This window comes from Aedes aegypti, chromosome 3 (assembly GCF_002204515.2).
Source record: "Aedes aegypti strain LVP_AGWG chromosome 3, AaegL5.0 Primary Assembly, whole genome shotgun sequence".
Lineage (NCBI taxonomy): Eukaryota > Metazoa > Arthropoda > Insecta > Diptera > Culicidae > Aedes > Aedes aegypti.
Genome location: NC_035109.1, coordinates 41,161,206 through 41,173,338, shown reverse-complemented (window position 1 = coordinate 41,173,338; position 12,133 = coordinate 41,161,206). Strand labels below are relative to the sequence as shown.

At 36.1% G+C, this 12,133-nt stretch overlaps 1 protein-coding gene across 4 annotated transcripts in view; it reads left to right on the top strand.

Moving 5' to 3' along the window:
- LOC23687805 (spidroin-2) overlaps positions 1–12,133 on the top strand; it is a 40,744-nt gene that overhangs the window by 22,816 nt on the left and 5,795 nt on the right. The gene's annotated exons all lie outside the window — the stretch shown is intronic.

The window sequence follows — 12,133 nt, the reverse complement described above, 5'->3', positions numbered from 1 at the left end:
CTAAGCATTTGCCTTGCAAGTCTACCATTAGCCCGTAATGTTTCAGAAAATCCGCACCCAGGATTGGAGAAGTCACGTCCGCCAATATGAACCGCCACGGAAAACTTCGGCGGAGGCCGAAAGTTGGTTTGTATATTTCGGTTCCATACGTAGCAATTCGGGAACCATTAGCTGCATACAAATTCATACCTGGTGTAGGCTTAAGCTTCTTGCACGGTGTGCACGGCAGAACCGAAAGGTCTGCGCCGGTGTCGATGAGAAACTTGAAGTTTGTCGTGGGATCCTGGATGATTAGACGGGATTGTAGAATCTCACTGCCTTCGCCCGTCGTCGAATGCAGCTGTCTTAGTTTTTTGCTTTGAACTGACAGGGCGTTCGACAGTTTCTTGCGTCAGCGCCGAACTTTCGATGATAAAAACAATACGGGTGATTATCTCGGGAGCTGCTTCGGGCACCAGGTTGTCTGCCGAAACTCCTGTTCCGGGAACGACCTCGTCCTTGGCGAAAAGCAGCGATTTCGTCGGAAAGCACAGAAACTTGCTTGCGCAGTTCCTCAAAGCCGATATCTTTGTTTTCATCCCACAGGGCACCAGCGGATGAAACTGTTCTTGTTATGGTGATGTCAGCGAGCTTATCTGCTTGTTCGGCAAGCTGCGAAAGTTGTAGATTAGCTTCTGATACTTTCAGGACGGCTTGAGTAGTTTCGGGAAGTTGTTGCATCCATAGAGATTTGATAATCTTTTCATCGGTGATAACATCTCTGGCTAGATCCCGCATTTCACGTAGGAGCTGTGACGGTTTGCGATCGCCGAGTTCACACCCACGCAGCAGCTGCTGCATACGATTCTGCTCACTGATGCTGTATTCTCTGATGATTCTATCCTTAATCGCCGAATACTTGCCGTCGACTGGTGGATCTCGAATGATGTCCGAGCAGCATGCCAATATTTCCGAATCTATGGCGGCCAGGACATGATAATAACGGGTGTCTTCTCGTGTGATTTGGTTCAGCGTGAATTGCGCTTCCAGCTGAGCGAACCAGAGGGTCGGATCGCGCTTCCAGAACGGCCCGATTTTGATGGCAACTTTGTTGATCGAGCTGTCAGGAGCATTGTTTACATTAATACCGCTGTTCACAATCGCGGAGTTGTTTGCAGCGGCTGCTCGTGCGGCTTGCAGTTGTTGTTGTAGATGGACGATTTCATCTTTTAAGCGCTGTTCATCCGCCATTTTGTAAACGCTGTGGATGGGCGCCTTGGCGAAATTCCGTCGTGTAGGTAGTCAAAATGGCGATCTGCAAACGATAGCAAAAAATCGACACACAGCCAGTTGCGCCCAAGTGTATTAATTTGTGTGTTTTCTTACTTATTGAGCAGGAAAAACGTTCGGACACTCGAGCCGGAATCACGTCGGGGTCACCAATAAGGTGTAGAGAATAAAAACGCCGCGATTACAACTAATTCTAGACGGAGCAATTTATTTGCTGGTGTTATCGTGTGAACAATGTGATCTGAACTGCGTTGAGCTTGGTGGAGGTTTTATTGGTATGGATGCCGCAGTGTAGCCAGTTTGGCTGCGCACCGCAAACCCATTCAAATAGAAATCTAAAGGTATCAGATTTGACATAATGTAACAATGTTCACCTCACTGAAAAACCTCAAGACCTCCGAACTAAAAGTTACGTCAGTTCTAATTTTCAAAAGTTGTTTCTCCCAAATATTAGTTTTCGTTGACATTTTCACTTCAATTGACCTCCGTATCAACTCGAACAATGCAGAATTGTCATAATTCAGTTTGAGTTTTGAGATTTTCAAAAATATAAATTCTATTTTTTTTTTCAAAAATAAGTATGTATCTGTATAAATTTGACAAAATTCTGAAGAATTGGTGTATCTTTATTTTTCCATAAAAAAAAAATCTGTAATCTGTATCTGTAGGGGCGATCGGGGCAATATGGGCCGGGCCACCTAAGGAAAACGTCATGAAATGCATATAAAAACAGTAAAAACTATAGTTTAAATGCAAGTTACTTGTACTATAAAATGTTTTCTTCCATGTTATGCCGATAATTGATGTTAAAATCACCTAAAAATTTTATTTTGAGCGTTTTTGAAAACCATGTTTTTCTGCGTGTGCAGCAATAATGAGGGCATAATGAGCCACACAACGGGGCAGTATACGCTATTTCTATACCAGCAGATTATGCAAATCGAATGTACCTCGGTTTTTTTCGCTAGAGTTCAGCAATTGGGTTATATTTTCATAATCGGATAGTTTTAAAATATCCCAACGGTGAAATTTTGTTTTTTTTTTTCATTTTTTAGCTATTTTATATATACAGATACAGAAATCAATGAAAATCACGTTTTCCTACACATCCATCAGTCTATACAAAATGTATGGGAAAAATTTGATCGATAGAATATTTTCTAACCTTCCGATTATGAAACTATAGACCAAATACTGAACTCTAGCGAAAAAAATCCGAGGTACATTCGATTTGCATAATCTGCTGGTTTAGACATAGCGTGCAGTATGAGCCACCTCATTCAAACCTTTGATTTTTATTGAAAACAATATACACCCCTATTCTCGTTTACGTTCGAATGCGCTTTCGATCGAAAACCGTTTTGCATTTTCGTTTACGCCAGCAAAATCAAGTGGGCCGTGGATTCGAACGAATAGGATTCTATCGAAAGTTGGATCCGCCGTAAACAAGAATGAGGGTGATAGATGAGAGCTAATGATAAACTGCACAATATTGGAAAGTAAAGTTTATTAACTTTGCTTGAAATTATTAATTCTAGCGATTCATTTTTGATTAATTCATTACACATAGTAAACAGACCATGTAATTCTAGTATTAAATTGTGACACTTGGTTCAACCTAATTTCTAGCAAATTGTTCCTTTTCTAATGGTGCACCAAGACGACTATGCTGATAAAAAATGATTTAGCATATTTAGGTAATGCATTTTGATGTTCCAAACACCTTTTTTGCATAAATATAGGTGGCTCATTTTGCCCCTCCCTTTCACTTTTTAAGTAATATTCTGTTTCCCTATAATTTTGTTTATGAAAAGATCTAATTTCGCACACGAATTGTTCAGCAATGTCAAAAGTTTCAGTGCATTGATAAAAATTACTTTGTCTTATAGCCTTAATTGAAAACTGTCAAAATTATAAGCTTTTCGTGTCAAAGGACAAATTCGTCCATTTTTGTGAATATTTCGAGTTATAAAACGAATATTCTTTCGGTTTTCATTATGGTGGCTTTTTGAATCATCCTCTAGCAGATCATAATGACACTGAATATTAGAACACTGTTTTTGAGGTCATTTCCGGGGTGGCTCATATTGCCTTGTATGTTCATATTGCCCCCATTGCCCCTATCTGTATAGATTCTTGGTCACAAAATATTCGAGAACATGTGTAAAATACAGATAACTCTGTATATGTACCAAACTCTTGGTAAGTTATGCGATTAATTTAACTTCAGTTTAATTAGTCATCTCTTAGTCATTCATCATTAGGGGCCCAGATAGCCGTAGCGGTAAACGCGCAGCTATTCAGCAAGACCAAGCTGAGGGTCGCGGGTTCGAATCCCACCAGTCGAGGATCTTTTCGGGTCCTGACACACGATATACGCATGTAAAAACGGTTATTGGCACAGTAAGCTCTCAGTTAATAACTGTGGAAGTGCTCATAAGAGCACTAAGCTGAGAAGCAGGCTCTGTCCCAGTAGGGACGTAATGCCAGAAAGAAGAAGAATTAATTAGTCATCTACCATTCCCTACTAATTAGATACGCATTTGTTGTGAAAATCCAAAAAAAATATATACGTAGAACAGGTAGTTATGAGGTTAGGGAATCGCCACTGGTCATCTAAGAAAACGTAACCCTGTAGTACGTTGACATTTATGATATCGAACTATTCAAAGGTTATTTTTAGGACTGACGAAAAAAGAAAGATTAAAATTAAAATATTAAAATATTAAAATTATTTAAAAAAGGAATAAGGTTTTATGCCGACACTTTTAGTGACGAATCATCCATAAATATTGTGAAAATTTCACAAACGTAACGTTACCACGAAAAAATGTGTGTTATCATAAGCATGAAACGAGTTCACCAGTTGGTAATCCATCCTCGACCAGCGTTGCCAACCTTCCAGATTTGTCTGGAATATTCCAGATTTTTGAGGCCCCATTTTCCAAAAATCTGGAAGATCCGGATAAAAATTTGAAATTAATTTGTAAGGTTTTGTAAATAATTTGTAAGGTTCTCCATATACGATACAAACAATCCAGACTTTTCCAGACAAATTTTTAAAATCTTCCAGATTTTGAAAAATTTACTTGACATCTCTGTCCTCAACTGAAGTCACCACAACTTCGCTGTAAACAAGGCCGCGAAACGAAAAAACACTATTGCGAGCCAAAAAAAAACTATCCCGTTAGCTTGGGCCTTTGCAATACGCTCGTAAATTGGTCGGTATTCAGACAGACTGCAGTCGACTGGACCAAGTGTTTCTTAATGGTATCAGGAAAACGTACCTCAGGCCTTCGGAATATAAAAATCTTTGCATTGTTTTCTGTAATAATGGAATTTATCTATTTGAAGATACATCTCTATCAAAAGAGCGTCTAAAACATCCGAATTGATGGAGCCCTTAGCGAATCTTTAGCACTCCAAAATATCATCTAGTCCGGTCTGTCTAAACACCGACCAATTGATTGTTTATCAATAGTTTAACGTTGTTGAAAGTTCTGATGAGTACATCATCCTAATGTCCTTATTAGGCGCCAAGTTGAATAAAGTTTATTTGGCATTTACTATGGGAAAATAACTTTTATTTGAGCGTCGGCTCGCTTCGCGGTTGTTGGTATACTTTTCCGTAAAATCTGTCGAGCTCAATAACTAAATTTTTATGGAGATTTCTGGTGACTTTGCAATCTTATATAAATTTAGAATTGCTTGCTTGCTAATTCATAGCTAACCTATCAAGCTGAAATTTAACACTTTTATATTTAATCACAAATTGAATCAAATTTGATCCAAATTCCCCATTGAAGCAAAGGGGTGAAGAGAAACTACTTGTGATAGCACATTCCATTATCAGTTATTGATGGGACATACTACTAGGGATCCTTTGTATGAGAGGTCGACTGACCAGAAGTGCTCACTATAATGAGCTTCGAGGAAAATATTGACACACTGACGTAACTTCTTCATGAAAAAAAAATTGTCTATAACGACCTTTAAGCTTTATTTCGCAAGTAGTTCATTCAATCAATAACTAATTACTGAGACATCCGATTTCAAAACTATCTTCAGCAAAGTTGTAGCTGATGAATGTATCTCACAGTCTCAACATAACTCTCCCTAAAAGCACATAGGCAAACACTACGACCAATTGAAAGAATTGCTTGCTTTTCCCATAGTAATTCCCATATAAACTTTGAAGGGCTTGTGCAGTCTCAGTTTTCACCCGAATAAGGTCAAATGTTGGGAGGACACCCAGAATTTGATCTAGAATCGATTCGGCGGATTTTTTGAACCACTCTACTAGGACATCTTATTGATATTCATTTGTCAAGTAAATAATATTCAATTAGGGGCGTTCTGATATTGCAAAATATTTGATTTTTTCCTTATGTTCAGATATTTTTACTCCCCGCCAGCTGATTTTTAAGGACTTTAATATCATGATCAGTGAATGGATTTGCACCATTAGATTAGTTTTCGATATCGAATGAAAATATCGATATTGTTGATCTATGAAATGAAAATATTAAATATCGAAAGCAAATTATGGACATCCCGATATATCGCCAATAACGGAACGTCTTTATATCCGCCTGCTGGGTAATAATTATAATTGCCATACTGCCCAACATGTGTCCAACATATCTAAGCAAAGTTGAAGTTGAGAAAACTAGACTTGGGGCATATGGATATCAGCGTGGGATTTGATTCTATGAAAAATATAAATTCTCAGTCCGGTCCACTTTTCAGGCGTTATTCAAGTCCTATTCTGCCGTGAATCGCAAGTCAGTCCCATCTGTAAAAAGTAGGCATTGAGAAAATGGGCTGTAAAGTTTCCAAACTCGTTTTCCATACGAATATTCAAAAAATTCCAGAGAATTGAAACATGTCCTAATCTTAATGAAACATCCACAATTTGCTTTTCACTGCGATATCTTTCTGAGAAAAATATAAATATGATCAAAACACGGTTCATTTTTGTGTTACACGGTGCAGAAATCTGTAGTGGGATTGATATGCGGTTACTTTTCATTATGGGACAATCTGACTTGCTGTTTTTCCTCCTTTTTCCGAACTCAACTCAAATTTGACAAAAATGCAGATGGGACTGACTTGCGATTCACGGCAGTATAACAGCTGGGAAAACTTTCAGCTCTATCGGTAAAACTATATCATTCGGCGCCAGCTAATTCAAGTTTATATGGGATTTAATATGAGAAAACACATAGAAAAATCTTCAGAGGTCCCCCATTGATCTCTCAAGAAATCTAAATGCAAACTTTGATAGATAATGATTAGGATCTTTCCCAAAGACCGCAACGTAAACCGCTGCTTAAGCAAAAAGTTATTGGGGGCCGACATTTGGAAATTTTGACCAATTTTGTTATTGTTATTTCCATACGTATTAAGAAGTGTCGGATTGCTTTGCGGTTTTCGAACATCGTTATTCATCGTAAACATATCTATTTTATTTATTTATATATTGTAGGTAGAATGAATCTGTTCTGGTGATTTTTCTTTGCAAAAGTAAGTTTTCCCACAGTAAATTCCATAAAATTGAACGTTTAGTAACTCATAGGCTAAAATTGGACCCCAGTTAAAAATTTCCCAAAGAACTTTTTGAAAACCTTAACACATAGGGGAACACGGGGCAGTATGGACACCCTTAGGAATTTTCCTATTTTGACTGTAAAGACACGAATATTATACAGTTTTTCATGTGCAGTATGCTTTTTAGAATTCTCAAGCATTTGTTAAACATTGTTGCCAAATTTTGAAAAAACATATTTTGTTTGCAAAAATGGGTTTAAAAATTGTGTATGAAGTTCCATTTCTTTCTCTTTAAAGTGTCAGTTCTAGTTTGTCACCCGGTGTCCATATTGTCCGAACAGTAAAGAAAATTTCCATATAAGTTTTTCAGTGTCTCAAAGTAGCAAAAAAAAAAATCTACTATATTTTTGAATTTAGCATAAATAATTGAAGGTTCAGTCAAGAGCTACATTTTCGGTCAACTTGCAGTCATTTGCCTCTGAAACCTTATTTGGTGAGATGTGAATGTTATAATGGTTGAACCCAATAAAATCATGCTCCTTTTTTTGGTTTAAAAGCAAAGTTCAAAACATTTTTTTCTGAAATTTCAGTGGACAACTTACTCTTTCGACAAGTAACTGAAATACTGTTTGCATCTAAAGTGTAAAATTATTCACATATGCAAGGATACCGGGGGTGTCCATTCTGCCTCGGGTGTTCATACTGCCCCAGTACCGTCAAGTAACTTCGCAGAAAAATCTACCAATGATCACTATACAAGTATCAGCCGAAGTGGTTTGAATGGAAACAGTGAATGATTTTTTTTTAATCCAGTCGATAACTGCCAGGGCACAGAGGAATTGTTCCAAGATCTCACCAGTAAACTTGCAAAATCATAACTGACAAGGATTAAGCGACAACTATTAAAAAAAATCATATGAATACCTCTAAAAAGATCTTAGCTTTACTATCAAGTACGCAATGCAGAAACATGCAACGTATAAGAAATAGAATTAATACAGCTGCGTGCAGAACAAAGATTTCTCGTGTGCAATTTCTTATTGATAGGATGACATCAAAAGCAGTTTTTCAATATTTGCGTAGTTATAAAAGGGAAAATAAGTTAAATTTCAATAATATGTGATGCATCAAAGGCTTTCTTGTAACGAACTTAGTATGAGATATATTACTTTTATTCATCAATCACGAAAAACGACAGTTATTCTCAATAGCTTCGCGGACCCGCTAAAAAGTCGTCACGCCCCCCTAGGGGTGAGTGAACCATCCAGCTCCGGGCCATTTTCCAAAAAAATCCTAGTTTGAATCTGAAAATCAATTCAATTCGCTAGTCGACAGTTTTATACCTGCATCAACTGTTTGTGTTTGGAATATGTCGAACAAACTTTTTTTTCGAATTCATGAGCTATGCATATTGAAGCCCAATTAAAAATGGAACAAAATCATAATGGACAAATCGAATGAAATTTTTTACTTGGGCCTTAAACAAATTGACGTATCTTAGGCCTTGTAAATGCCGGTGAACCAAAATATATATTTTGGGGGTCCAAAATAATGAAAAAAAAAAACAGTGATTCACAATTTAATTATTTTCATCGTATTTTGGACTTCCATTGTAAATGAAAAATGGGAGACAGGCTTATATTTTTGTCTGTGAATTAGAAGCATTTAATAAAACCACAAACTTAAAAAAGATAAAATAATTTCGAATTTATCCAGCTAAAATCAACTATTGAAGAGAAAATCAAATAATGCCACAACAAATTCAACATTTCGAATCGATTCTTTGTGCGAAAGTTCAAACATATTTATGAAAAATCTTTCCAATTGACGAAGATATACGAAATTTTCAATATAATTTAAAACGCATGTATCTTACGAATCATACGGATTTTTGGATGTTGTTAACAATAAGAATTGTCGTTGCACTACTTCAACGCTAAACGGTAGTTTTTTAATCTCATTTCGAAATCAGTCAAAACATAAGTTCCTATAAACGAGAGACAATCTCACTGATGACAAAAATCATTTTAAAAAAAGAACGCAAAAACACTTTCCAGATATATTTTAGGATATGTGTATTTCGGACACAAATATCTACATAGGTAAGATAATGCAGCAAGTGTAAGGACCCAGTATAGCAATCATCGAAGGATTATGCAAAGTTATCAAATGTGGCTAAATAAATCATGTATGTTTTGAATATTTCCAATTGCAGCATAAGAGTTTCTGGATACATCGTGACACACTAAAAACAACGGTAAAAAGTTCTCGAAATCATTACGATAAATATTGAAAGGTAAATATGAATTACATATTAAGTTTGAATCATTGTTTGAAAAGTATGAAAAGCGAAATTGATACGAGCAGTTTGACAAAGTACATAGAAAAGGCTCAGCAAAAACATGTTCGTAATTTGGCAAATATTTCAAGAAAAAAATGTACATAAAAGTGAACTGTTGCAATGGAAATTGTCCTAGTGTCTAAGCTACACATGCAGTAAGTTGAAGGGATTTTCGTAGCATTTCTTTCAAAATGGCTGACAACTAAAGGGAGGTAATAGTAGACAGAAAACACGCGGTCACAGTTGCAGGTACCGAGCAAACATGAAACCGCGCCAAACCGAAGAACAAACTGCATGCATATATATAGGACGTTCCGGCGGAGAAAACGATCGTTACTTTTGCTGAATTTCGTAAGAAACGTACCAAACCAACACGCACAAAGAATGCGTTTTCCAGGCAAGCGCGCTGCCGGTGGTAGAAATGAAGATTGTCGGTGGAAAGATGCATGGGTATATGGGTAGACGAAACGAAAAGAAGACGTTAGGAAGATTTTGGGTACGAACCAAAAGTAGTGGAAAAGCGCTGGGTATAGAAGGTGTCGTACAGTGAGTCTGCAGAAAACAAAAGAAAGATGAAAGAGGCGGAATTGGGGATGTCCAAAATCGAGGGTTGTTCGATGAACAGTCTTCAGGATTTTTTTTATTGAATTATCTGATCAATAGATAAGCAGTATCACATTGAACAAGAAGAAATGAACAAATGTTTATTTTGATCACATGATCTACTGTCTGTTTGGCCAATATAATACATAATCTTCAAAGACTACCATGATATCTACAAAGACATGTTCATTTCAATCGCCCACATAACGCCCGATAACTACACAAAAACGCATGAACCCACAAAACGTTTGTTAACAAGGTTAAATTTTTCATAATTTATTCTTCATGGTTTTCATCGAAAACTGCATTAAGTAATGACTTAAAACATTTTGAAGCAGATAGTAAGACATGCCATAATTTCAAAATTTTTTTCGACTCAAATAGTAATTTGCCATTTTTTTAATGCATCAAATGTACTAACTATCTATTCTAAGAAAAAAAGTCCTTAAAATAATAAAAAAACAAAATACTCAGAATAGCTCTAAACATTCATATGATAATCCTGTACGTTTAGAAGATTTTTCAGAAAGAAGGAAAATATGTCGTAAATTTAGTTACGCGTTCCGACAGTTGTCCCTACAGGAGTTAGAGCAGCTTTGACAGATATTAACCCATGATTTTGTTCAGGAATCTCAACTAATCCAACCACCAACAATTTTAGCGCGAATATGTTTTTGTCTCGAAAACCCTCCATTTTGCGGTGTTTTGTGTGAAACTCATGGATTTTTTTTTTGTAACTCCTATTATGATTCAGAAATTACAGAAACAAATATCAGATTTTTGTTCAGAATAATTAGGCAAAAATTTTATCTGCTAGAATTGCTGTACTAGCTGCAAACCCCTAGAATTATCAAGGAATTTTGTTCAATCTGAAAAAAAAAACTGTAATTCTCAGGGAATTTTGATTACAATCAGGGAAAATATTATGAGGCAGTATTTCATGGTAGAATATGTTCACGACAAAGGATTTTTGCGTCAATCATTTGCGCCTCAATCGAAACGCAACTTGAGCTATTCAGTGAGGATCTTTTCGGGTATGGAACTTGATCGACTTATCTAAACATGATTAATTTTTATAATATCTCTGGATATATTTTATCAGTAAAGGATTCACATATCTAGGACTGGTATCAGGTTTCTCTCTAGTCGCTATTTTTATGCAACTCCATTTAACCAAATTGGTCTCTAAACGATCGCTTTTCTTATATTGCTTGCAGTGTATTTTAATGCAAAATTCTAGAGGGTCTCAGAAGCTTTCAGAGACTGTTACGGGGCTAATTCTTCAAGAATTTCTTCACATATATCTTGAGAAAAAAATCAAGAATTATCCTAGTGGTATCCCAGGAAATTTCATCTGAAATACTTTCACAGACTAATGCAGGATTCTCTCTAGAAATTCTTTAAGACATACCTCTATCAATCCTTCCATAAATTTTTCATATGATGCTCAAAGGAATGTCTCAAGAATTTGCTTCAGGAAATCCTTGAGCACTTCAACGTTAGTACCTCCAGTAGTTTTCTCAGGAATTACTTTGAAAAAATGATCTTCCAAAGATTCCCACAAAATTTCTTCCATGAAGACCCGCAAAGGCTAATTCATGAATTTTTAATGAATCTCGTTCAGGGATTTTTTTTTTTCAACAAATCCGACAAGAATTTCTGCGCCATTTTGTTCACATTCATTCTGAAGAATTGTTACAACAATTCCTCCATTTCAAATTTAACCTGTGTTCCGTGATTCAGTTTTGAGGTTCCACACCACAGTTACTTTCCAAGAAATCCTCCTTTCATTCCTACACAATTTCTTAGAGATATCTTGTTTCAAGGAGTTCCTTCATAGAGATTTAAAATTGTTTTGTTTTAACAATTAATATATGAAATCTTCTAATTTCTAATTTAAGAATTTCATCACGAAAAACTCCTGGAAGAATGCTTAGATAAATCTTTGAAGACTTCCTTAAGAAATCTCTCATTTACTGGTGGTATTTCCAAAGAAATCTTAGGAGCATTATCTGGAGTAATTCCTGAAGGTATCCTTAGAGAAATTCCTTGTCAAAATCTTAGAGAAATTCTGAAGTACAATCCTGTAGAAAGTCTTTTCTTGAAAAAATACCTGAAATTATGTATGAAGAGACTGGTACGACTCTAATTCTTCAAGAATTTCTTCACACATATCTCGAGAAAAAGTTTCAATAATTATCCTAGTAATTTCCCAGGAAATTTCATCTGGAATACTTTCGCAGACTAATACAGGATTATCTCTAGAAACAAATTCTTCCACAAATTTTTCATAAGATGCTCAAAGGAATGTCTCAAGAATTTACTTCAGGAAATCCTTGAGCACTTTAACGTTAGCACCTCCAGTAGTTT